We start from the raw sequence: 10,619 nt of genomic DNA, 5'->3' as shown, positions 1-10,619 counted from the left end.
TTTAAAACTGGTTTTACCCCTGGCTTTGCCACTTATAAAGCAAGTAATTTTGCACAGGTCCTCCCATGATTCTCACTTTTCTTATCAGGAAATGGAGACAACTATGCCTGTTTTGTAGGATTGTTGGGAAGATTAAATGAGTCACTAAACAAGAAAGCATTCAACATCAGAAGATTACTGTATAAATTGAAGGAACCTTGTTGCTTTAGTCTTACTCCAGGTCTGACTCTGGTTGTCAGTGTAATGGACAGGGAATTTATTGAAAAGTCCAGTGAGAAAATTGTGACGGTAGAGACTTGGTACAAGGCCTGAAATCACTTCTACAATCTGCAGGGATTCACTGTTTGCTATGTTAAGACAGAGACAAAGAGGGTGAACAGGTTCTATTTTAATTCTAGAAATTTTGAAAGGAGATTTTCCTCCTTATTTTCAGTACTGCTTGAGAACTTGTTTCAGTAAATACAACAATTTTCATCTAAGTTTAAAATCCAAATAGATATTTTTGTTCTTTTTTTAACTTGCAAGACTTGAAAATCACAGGCCAGCAGTGGCAACATTCAACCTTCTGAGTAAGGATCTTCATAGTTCATTCAAAAATCTCACCAGTAACTTCTTCAACTTCCTTATATTGAACCTGAATCCCTCTAACTACAACCCCTGTTCCTCTGGCTTGTTTTAGCAGGGAACAGCTGGTCTACAATCTCCATGTAATATCCATTCATGGATTTATTAAATTGTAATGCATATTAGCTGGGTTACATATTCTGAAAGTAGCAGGCGCTTAGCATTACCAGCAGTCACTTTTCAGTTCTGTGCAAAATATACCCCTGGGAGCTCTTAGCAGATGTTTGCTAAAATTATTGAAAGAAACAAGAAATAAGACTTTCCCTATTTTTGCATCCACAGTAAGTAAACCATTTAAAAACAGCCACAAGACATCTCCAAATCTGAAAATTAAGAAAGGCACTCTTTTTGTGAATATACTTGTCCAAGCATAGTTACATATCACAAGTTAAATCATAAAAGATGATGCCATCTTACACAGGAGGACATGTTCCTATTACAGCAGTTATGGCTTATGCATGTTAAAATACTGTTTTTAAAACTAAGATTTTATATATTCTTACCTCAAAAGGGCCAAGTAGGATCAGACTTTATGTAACAACCTAAATCAGGAAGCAAAGAAAGAGAAAGCAAGAGGGTGAAAGAATGAGAACAAGCGTGTAAATGAGAGCAATAGAGGAAGGGAGGGATGGAGGAACAGAGGGAAAAATGAATGGAAAAAAACATTCATTCCTCTATTCCTAGAAAACATATGGTGATTTTATAGCATTTTTTTTGTCTCATTTATTTTCTGTAAGATACTTTGCAAAACTTGTGCTGGGAGAAATCTTGGAAGGAGTAAATCAAAATTAAAGGGGGATACACATAAATATATAAAGTAAATATTAATAGACATAAAGGGAGAAATTGATAATAATACAATAATAGTAGGGGACATTAACACCCCACTTACATCAATGGACAGATCCTCTAGACAGAAAATCAATAAGGCAACAGTGGTCTTGAATGACAAAATAAACCAGTTGGACTTAGTAGATATCTATAGGACATTCCATCCAAAAATAGCAGAATACACATTCTTTTTAAGTGTGCATGGAATGTTCTCAAGGATAGACCACACACTAGGCAACAAAACAAGTCTCAACAAATTTAAGAGAATAGAAATTATATCAAGCATTTTTTCTGACCACAATGGTATGAAACTAGAACTCAATCACAGAAAGAAAAATGGGAAAAGGACAAACACATGGGGACTAAACATGCTACTAAAAAAAAAAATGGATCAATGAGGAAATCAGAAAATATGTCAAGACAAATGAAAATGGAAACATAGCTTACCAAAATCTATGGAATGCAGCAAAAACAGAAGGAAGTTTACAGTGATAAAGTCTTCCTCAATAAATAAGAAAGAACTCAAATAAACAACCTAAACTACCATCTAAAGGAATTAGAACAAGAAGAACAAACAAAGCCCAAAGTCAGCAGAAGGGAGGAAATAATAAATATCAGAGAGGAAATAAATAAAATAGAGACCAAAAAAAAAAAACAATAGAAAAGGTCAATAAAACCAAAAGCTGGTTTTTTGAAAAGATAAACCTTTAGCCAGGCTCACCAAGAAGAAAAGAGGGAAGACCAAATAAACAAATTAAAAAATGAAAGAGTAGAAATAAAAACAATACCACAGAGACATGAAAAATATTGTCAGAAAATACGATGAACAATTATATGCCAACAAATTGGTCAACCTAGAAGAAATGGACAAATTTCTAGAAACATAAAATCTGGCAAGACCAAATCAGGGAGAAACAGACAATCTGAATAGACTGATCACAGTACTGAAATTCAATTTGTAATTGAAAAAACTCCCAACAAACAAAAGTTCAGAACCAGACAACATCACGGGGGAATTCTACTAAACATATAAAGAAGAGGCAATACCCATCCTTCTAAAACTATTCCAAAAAATTAAAGAGGACAGAACACTCCCAAATTCATTCTTTGAGTCCAACATTACCCTGAAACCAAAGTAAGACAAAGACACTACAAAAGAAAAGAATTACAGGCCAATATATTTGATGAGTATAGGCAAAAAAATCAACAGAATATTAGCAAACCTAATCCAACAATATATGAAAAGGATCGTACACTATGATCAAGTAGGATGTATTCCATGGATGCAAGGATGGTTCAATATTCACAAATCAATCAATGTGATATACCACATTAACAAAAGGAAGGATAAAAATTACATGATCTTCTCAATAGATGCAGAAAAAGCATTTGACAAAATTCAACATCCTTTCATAATAAAAACCCTCATCAAAGTTGGTATGGAGGGAAGATATCTCAACATAATAAAGGCCATTTATGACAATCCCACAGTTAATATCACACTAAATGGTGGAAAGGTGAAAGCCTTTCCTCTAAATTCAAGAACAAAACAAGGATGCCCAGTCTTACCACTATTTAATATAGTATTGGAAGTCCTAATCACAGAAAACAGAGGGGACCCCGGAGGAAGATGGCGGAAGAGTAAGACACAGAGATCACCTTCCTCCCCACAGATACATCAGAAATTCAACTACACGTGGAACAACTCCTACAGAACACCTACTGAACGCTGACAGAAGACCTCAGACCCCCCAAAAGGCAAGAAACTCCCCACATACCTGGATAGGGCAAAAGAAAAAAAGAATAAACAGAGACAATAGGATAGGGACGGGACCTGCACCAGTGGGAGGGAGCCATGAAGGAGGAAAGGTTTCCACACACTACAAGCCCCTTTGCGGGCGGAGACTGCAGGTGGCGGAGGGGGAAAGCTTCGGAGTAGCGGAGGAGAGCACAGCAACAGGGGTGTGGAGGGCAAAGCGGAGAGATTCCGGCACAGAGGATCGGTGCCCTCAGGCACACACCAGCCCGAGAGGCTTGTCTGCTCGGCCGCCGGGGCGGGCGGGGCTGGGAGCTGAGGCTCGGGTATCGGCTTTCAGTCGGAGCGCAGGGAGAGGACTGGGGCTGGCGGCAGGAAGAGAGCCTGAAGGGGTTAGTGCACCATGGCTAGCCTGGAGGGAGTCCGGGGAAAGGGTCTGGAGCTGCTGAAGAGGCAAGAGACTTTTTTCCCTTTTGTTTCCTGGTGCGCGAGGAGAGGGCATTAAGAGGGCTGCTTGGGGAAGCGCCGGAGACAGGCGCGAGCCGCGGCTAAAGGCGCGGACCTCGGAGACGGGCGTGGGATGCTGGGGCTGCTGCTGCCGCCGCCGCCGCGGGGCCTGTGTGCGAGCGCGGGTCACTGTCCGCCCCGCCTTCCGGGGGGCCTGTGCACCCCGCCACTGCCGGGGTCCCGGGACCCGGGGACGGCTTTCCCGGGAAAGTGCACGGAGCGCCTCGGGCTGCTACAACGTCACGCCGGCCTCTGCCGCCGCAGGCCCGCCCCACACTGCGCGCCCCTCCCTCCCCTCTGCCTGAGTGAGCCAGAGCCCCCGAATCAGCGGCTCCTTTAAACCCGTCCTGTCTGAGCGAAGAACGGACGCCCTCCGGCGACCTATGCACAGAGGCGGGGCCAGGTCCAAGGCAGAGACCCGGGAGCTGTGAGAGCAGAGAAGAGACAGAGAAATCTCTCTGTGCAGCCTCGGAGGCAGCGGATTAAAGCTCCACGGTCCATTTGATGTACCCTGCGTCTGTGGAGCGCATAAATGGACAGCGAATCGTCCCAGATTGAGGAAGTGGACTTTGAGGACAAGATTTAAGACTTTCCCCCCCTTCCTCTTTTTACAACGAATTATCCCAAATTAAGGAGGTGGACTTAGAGAGCAAGATTTCAGACTTCTCGCCCTTTTCCTCTTTTTACAACGAATTATCCCAAATTGAGGAGGTGGACTTGGAGAGCAAGATATTTGATTTTTCCCCCTGCTCTCTTTTTGTGAATGTGTATGTGTAATCTACTGTGTAAGATTCTCTCTGTATAGCTTTGCTTCCACCATATGTCCCAGGGTTCTATCTGTCCGTTTTTTTTCAATAATTACTTTTTAATTTTAATAACGCTACTATATTTCATACTTTATTCTATTTTACTTTACCTGCTCTTTCTTTTTTTCCTACCTTCCCTTCCTCCCTCCCTCCCTCCCTCCGCTCCTCCTTTCCTTCTTTCTTTTTCTTTCCTCCCTACCTCCCTCCCACCCTTCCTCTTTCCACTTTCTTTTTCTTTCCTTCCTCCCTCCCTCGCTCCTGTCTTTCTTTCTTTCTTTCCTTGCTCCCTCCCTCCCTCCCTTCTTCCATATACTCTTCCTTTTGCTTTCATTCCTCCCTCCCTCCCTCCTTTCTTTCTTTCTTCATTCCTTCCTTCCTTTCTTCCCTTCTTCCTTTCTTTCCCTCTCTCTTTCTTTCTTCTACTAATTCTTTCTTTCTACTTTTTCTCCCTGTTATTCTGAGCCGGGTGGATGAAAGGCTCTTGGTGCTGCAGCCAGGAGTCAGTGCTGTGCCTCTGAAGTGGGAGAGCCAACTTCAGGACACGGGTCCACAAGAGACCTCCCAGCTCCACATAATATCAAGCAGCGAAAATCTCCCAGAGATCTCCATCTCAACACCAGCACCCAGCTTCACTCAACGACCAGCAAGCTACAGTGCTGGTCACCCTATGCCAAGCAACTAGCAAGACAGGAACACAACGCCACCCATTAGCAGAGAGGTGGCCTAAAATCATAAAAAGTCCGCAGACACCCCAAAACACACCACCAGACGTGGACCTGCCCACCAGAAAGACAAGATCCAGCCTCATCCACCAGAACACAGGCACTAGTCCCCTCCACCAGGAAGCCTACACAACCCACTAAACCAACCTTAGCCACCGGGGACAGACACCAAAAACAACGGGAACTACGAATCTGCAGCCTGCAAAAAGGAGACCCCAAACACAGTAAGATAAGCAAAATGAGAAGACAAAAACACACAGCAGGAGAAGGAGCAAGATAAAAACACACCAGACCTAACTAATGAAGAGGTAATAGGCAGTCTACCTGAAAAAGAATTCAGAATAATGATGGTAAAGATGATCCAAGATTCTATTTCCCAGATCCAAAATCTTGGAAATAGAATAGACAAAATGCAAGAAACAGTTAACAAGGACCTAGAAGAACTAAAGATGAATCAAGCATCGATTAAAAGCACAAAAATGAAATAAAAAATACTCTAGATGGGATCACTAGCAGAATAACTGAGGCAGAAGAACGGATAAGTGAGGTGGAAGATAAAATAGTGGAAATAACTGCTGCAGAGCAAAATAAAGAAAAAAGAATGAAAAGAACAGAGGACAGTCTCAGAGACCTCTGGGACAACATTAAATGCACCAACATTCGAATTATTGGGGTTCCAGAAGAAGAAGAGAAAAAGAAAGGGACTGAGAAAATATTTGAAGAGATTATAGTTGAAAACTTCCCTAATATGGGAAAGGAAATAGTTAATCAAGTCCAGGAGGCACAGAGAGTCCCATACAGAATAAATCCAAGGAGAAATACGCCAAGACACATATTAATCAAACTGTCAAAAGTTAAACACAAAGAAATCATATTAAAAGCAGCAAGGGAAAAGCAACAAATAACACACAAGGGAATCCCCATCAGGTTAACAGCTGATCTCTCAGCAGAAACTCTACAAGCCAGAAGGGAGTGGCAGGACATAATTAAAGTGATGAAGGAGAGAAACCTGCAACCAAGATTACTCTACCCAGCAAGGATCTCATTCAGATTTGATGGCGAAATTAAAACGTTTACAGACAAGCAAAAGCTGAGAGAGTTCAGCACCACCAAACCAGCTTTACAACAAATGCTAAAGGAACTTCTCTAGGCAACAAACACAACAGAAGGAGCATACCTACAATAACGAACCCAAAGCAATTAAGGAAATGGGAATAGAAACATACATATCAATAATTACCCTAAATGTAAATGGACTAAATGCTCCCACCAAAAGACACAGAGTGGCTGAATGGATACAAAAACAAGACCCATATATATGCTGTCTACAAGAGACCCACTTCAGACCTAGAGACACATACAGATTGAAAGTAAGGGGATGGAAAAAGATATTCCATGCAAATGGAAACCAAAAGAAAGCTGGAGTAGCAATTCTTATATCAGACAAAATAGACTTTAAAATAAAGACTATTAGAAGAGACAAAGAAGGCCACTACATAATGATAAAGGGATCGATCCAAGAAGAAGATATAACAATTGTAAATATTTATGCACCCAACATAGGAGCACCTCAATACATAAGGCCAGTACTAACAGCCATAAAAGGGGAAATCGACAGTAACACACTCATAGTAGGGGACTTTAACACCCCACTTTCACCAATGGACAGATCATCCAAAATGAAAATAAATAAGGAAACACAAGCTTTAAATGATACATTAAACAAGATGGACTTAATTGATATTTATAGGACATTCCATCTAAAAACAACAGAATACACATTTTTCTCAAGTGCTCATGGAACATTCTCCAGGATAGATCATATCTCGGGTCACAAATCAAGCCTTGGTAAATTTAAGAAAATTGAAATTGTATCAAGTATCTTTTCCGACCACAATGCTATGAGACTAGACACCAATTACAGGAAAAGATCTGTAAAAAATACAAACACATGGAGGCTAAACAATACACTACTCAATAACGAAGTGATCACTGAAGAAATCAAAGAGGAAATTAAAAAATACCTAGAAACAAATAGCAATGGAGACACGACGACCCAAAACCTATGGGACGCAGCAAAAGCAGTTCTAAGGGGGAAGTTTATAGCAATACAATCCCACCTTAAGAAACAGGAAACATCTCGAGTAAACAACCTGACCCTGCACCTAAAGCAATTAGAGAAAGAAGAACAAAAAAACCCCAAAGTTAGCAGAAGGAAAGAAATCATAAAGATCAGATCAGAAATAAATGAAAAAGAAATAAAGGAAACGATAGCAAAGATCAATAAAACTAAAAGCTGGTTCTTTGAGAAGATAAACAAAATTGACAAACCATTAGCCAGACTCATCAAGAAAAAAAGGGAGAAGACTCAAATCAATAGAATTAGAAATGAAAAAGGAGAAGTAACAACTGACACTGCAGAAATACAAAAGATCATGAGAGATTACTACAAGCAACTCTATGCCAATAAAATGGACAACCTGGAAGAAATGGACAAATTCCTAGAAATGCACAAGCTGCCAAGACTGAATCAGGAAGAAATAGAAAATATGAATAGACCAACCACAAGCACTGAACTTGAAACTGTGATTAAAAATCTTCCAACAAACAAAAGCCCAGGACCAGATGGCTTCACAGGCGAATTCTATCAAACATTAGGGAAGAGCTAACACCCATCCTTCTCAAACTCTTCCAAACAACTCCAGAGGAAGGAACACTCCCAAACTCATTCTACGAGGCCACCATCACCTTGATATCAAAACCAGGCAAGGATGTCACAAAGAAAGAAAACTACAGGCCAATATCACTGATGAACATAGATGCAAAATCCTCAACAAAATACTAGCAAACAGAATCCAACAGCACATTAAAAGGATCATACACCATGATCAAGTGGGGTTTATTCCAGGAATGCAAGGATTCTTCAATATACGCAAATCAATCAATGTGATACACCATATTAACAAGTTGAAGGAGAAAAACCATATGATCATCTCAATAGATGCAGAGAAAGCTTTCGACAAAATTCAACACCCATTTATGATAAAAACCCTGCAGAAAGTAGGCATAGAGGGAACTTTTCTCAACATAATAAAGGCCATATATGACAAACCCACAGCCAACATTGTTCTCAATGGTGAAAAACTGAAACCATTTCCACTAAGATCAGGAACAAGACAAGGTTGCCCACTCTCACCACTCTTATTCAACCTAGTTTTGGAAGTTTTAGCCACAGCAATCAGAGAAGAAAAGGAAATAAAAGGAATCCAAATTGGAAAAGAAGAAGTAAAGCTGTCACTGTTTGCAGATGACATGATACTATACATAGAGAATCCTAAAGATGCTACCAGAAAACTACTAGAGCTAATCAATCAATTTGGTAAAGTAGCAGGATACAAAATTAATGCACAGAAATCTCTGGCATTCCTGTTCACTAATGATGAAAAATCTGAAAATGAAATCAAGGAAACACTCCCATTTACCATTGCAACAAAAAGAATAAAATATCTAGGAATAAACGTACCTAAGGAGACAAAAGACCTGTATGCAGAAAATTATAAGACACTGATGAAGGAAATTAAAGATGATACAAATAGATGGAGAGATATACCATGCTCCTGGATTGGAAGAATCAATATTGTGAAAATGACTCTACTACCCAAAGCAATCCACAGATTCAATGCTATCCCTATCAAACTACCACTGGCATTTTTCACAGAACTAGAGCAAAAAATTTCACAATTTGTATGGAAAAACAAAAGACCCTGAATAGCCAAAGCAATCTTGAAAACGAAAAATGGAGCTGGAGGAATCAGGCTCCCTGACTTCAGACTATACTACAAAGCTACAGTAATCAAGACAGTGTGGTACTGGCATAAAAACAGAAAGATAGATCAATGGAACAGGATAGAAAGCCCAGAGATAAACCCACGCACATATGGCCAACTTATCTTTGATAAAGGAGGCTGGAATGTACAGTGGAGAAAGGACAGCCTCCTCAATAAGTGGTGCTGGGAAAACTGGACAGGGACATGTAAAAGTATGAGATTAGATCATTCCCTAAAACCATACACAAAAATAAGCTCAAAATGGATTAAAGACCTAAATGTAAGGCCAGAAACTATCAAACTCTTAGAGGAAAACTTAGGCAGAACACTCTATGACATAAATCACAGCAAGATCCTTTTGGATCCACCTCCTAGAGAAATGGAAATAAAAACAAAGATAAACAAATGGGACCTAATGAAACTTCAAAGCTTTTGCACAGCAAAGGAAACCATAAAGAAGACCAAAAGACAACCCTCAGAATGGGAGAAAATATTTGCAAATGAAGCAACTGACAAAGGATTAATCTCCAAAATTTATAAGCAGCTCAGGCAGCTCAATAACAAAAAAACAAACAACCCAATCCAAAAATGGGCAGAAGACCTAAATAGACATTTCTCCACAGAAGATATACAGACTGCCAACAAACACATGAAAGGATGCTCAACATCTTTACTCATCAGAGAAATGCAAATCAAAACTACAATGAGATATCATCTCACACCAGTCAGAATGGCCATCATCAAAAAATCTAGAAACAATAAATGCTGGAGAGGGTGTGGAGAAAAGGGAACACTCTTGCACTGCTGGTGGGAATGTGAATTGGTACAGCCACTATGGAGAACAGTATGGCGGTTCCTTAAAAAACTACAAATAGAACTACCATATGACCCAGCAATCCCACTACTGGGCATATACCCTGAGAAAAGCATAATTCAAAAAGAGACATGTACCAAAATGTTCATTGCAGCTCTATTCACAATAGCCCAGAGCTGGAAACAACCTAAGTGTCCATCATCGGATGAATGGATAAAGAAGATGTGGCACATATATACATTGGAATATTACTCAGCCATAAAAAGAAATGAAACTGAGCTATTTGTAATGAGGTGGATAGACCTACAGAGTGAAGTAAGTCAGAAAGAGAAAGACAAATACTGTATGCTAACACTTATATATGGAATTTAAAAAAAATGTCATGAAGAACCTAGGGGTAAAACGGGAATAAAGACACAGACCTACTTGAGAATGGACTTGAGCATATGGGGAGGGGGAAGGGTAAGCTGTGACAAAGCGAAAGAGAGGCATGGACATATCTACACTACCAAACATAAGGTAGATAGATAGTGGGAAGCAGCCGCAGAGCACAGGGAGATCAGCTCGGTGCTTTGTGACTGCCTGGAGGGGTGGGATGGGGAGGGTGGGAGGGAGGGAGATGAATGAGGGATGGGATGTGGGAACAGATGTATATGTATGACTGATTAACTTTTTTATAAAGCAGAAACTAATAAAAAAAAAAAAAAAGAAAACAGAGAAGGAAAAGAAATA

This window comes from Mesoplodon mirus (assembly GCF_964341445.2).
Source record: "Mesoplodon mirus genome assembly, chromosome: 8".
NCBI lineage: Eukaryota > Metazoa > Chordata > Mammalia > Artiodactyla > Ziphiidae > Mesoplodon > Mesoplodon mirus.
This window is presented reverse-complemented; position numbering follows the sequence as displayed.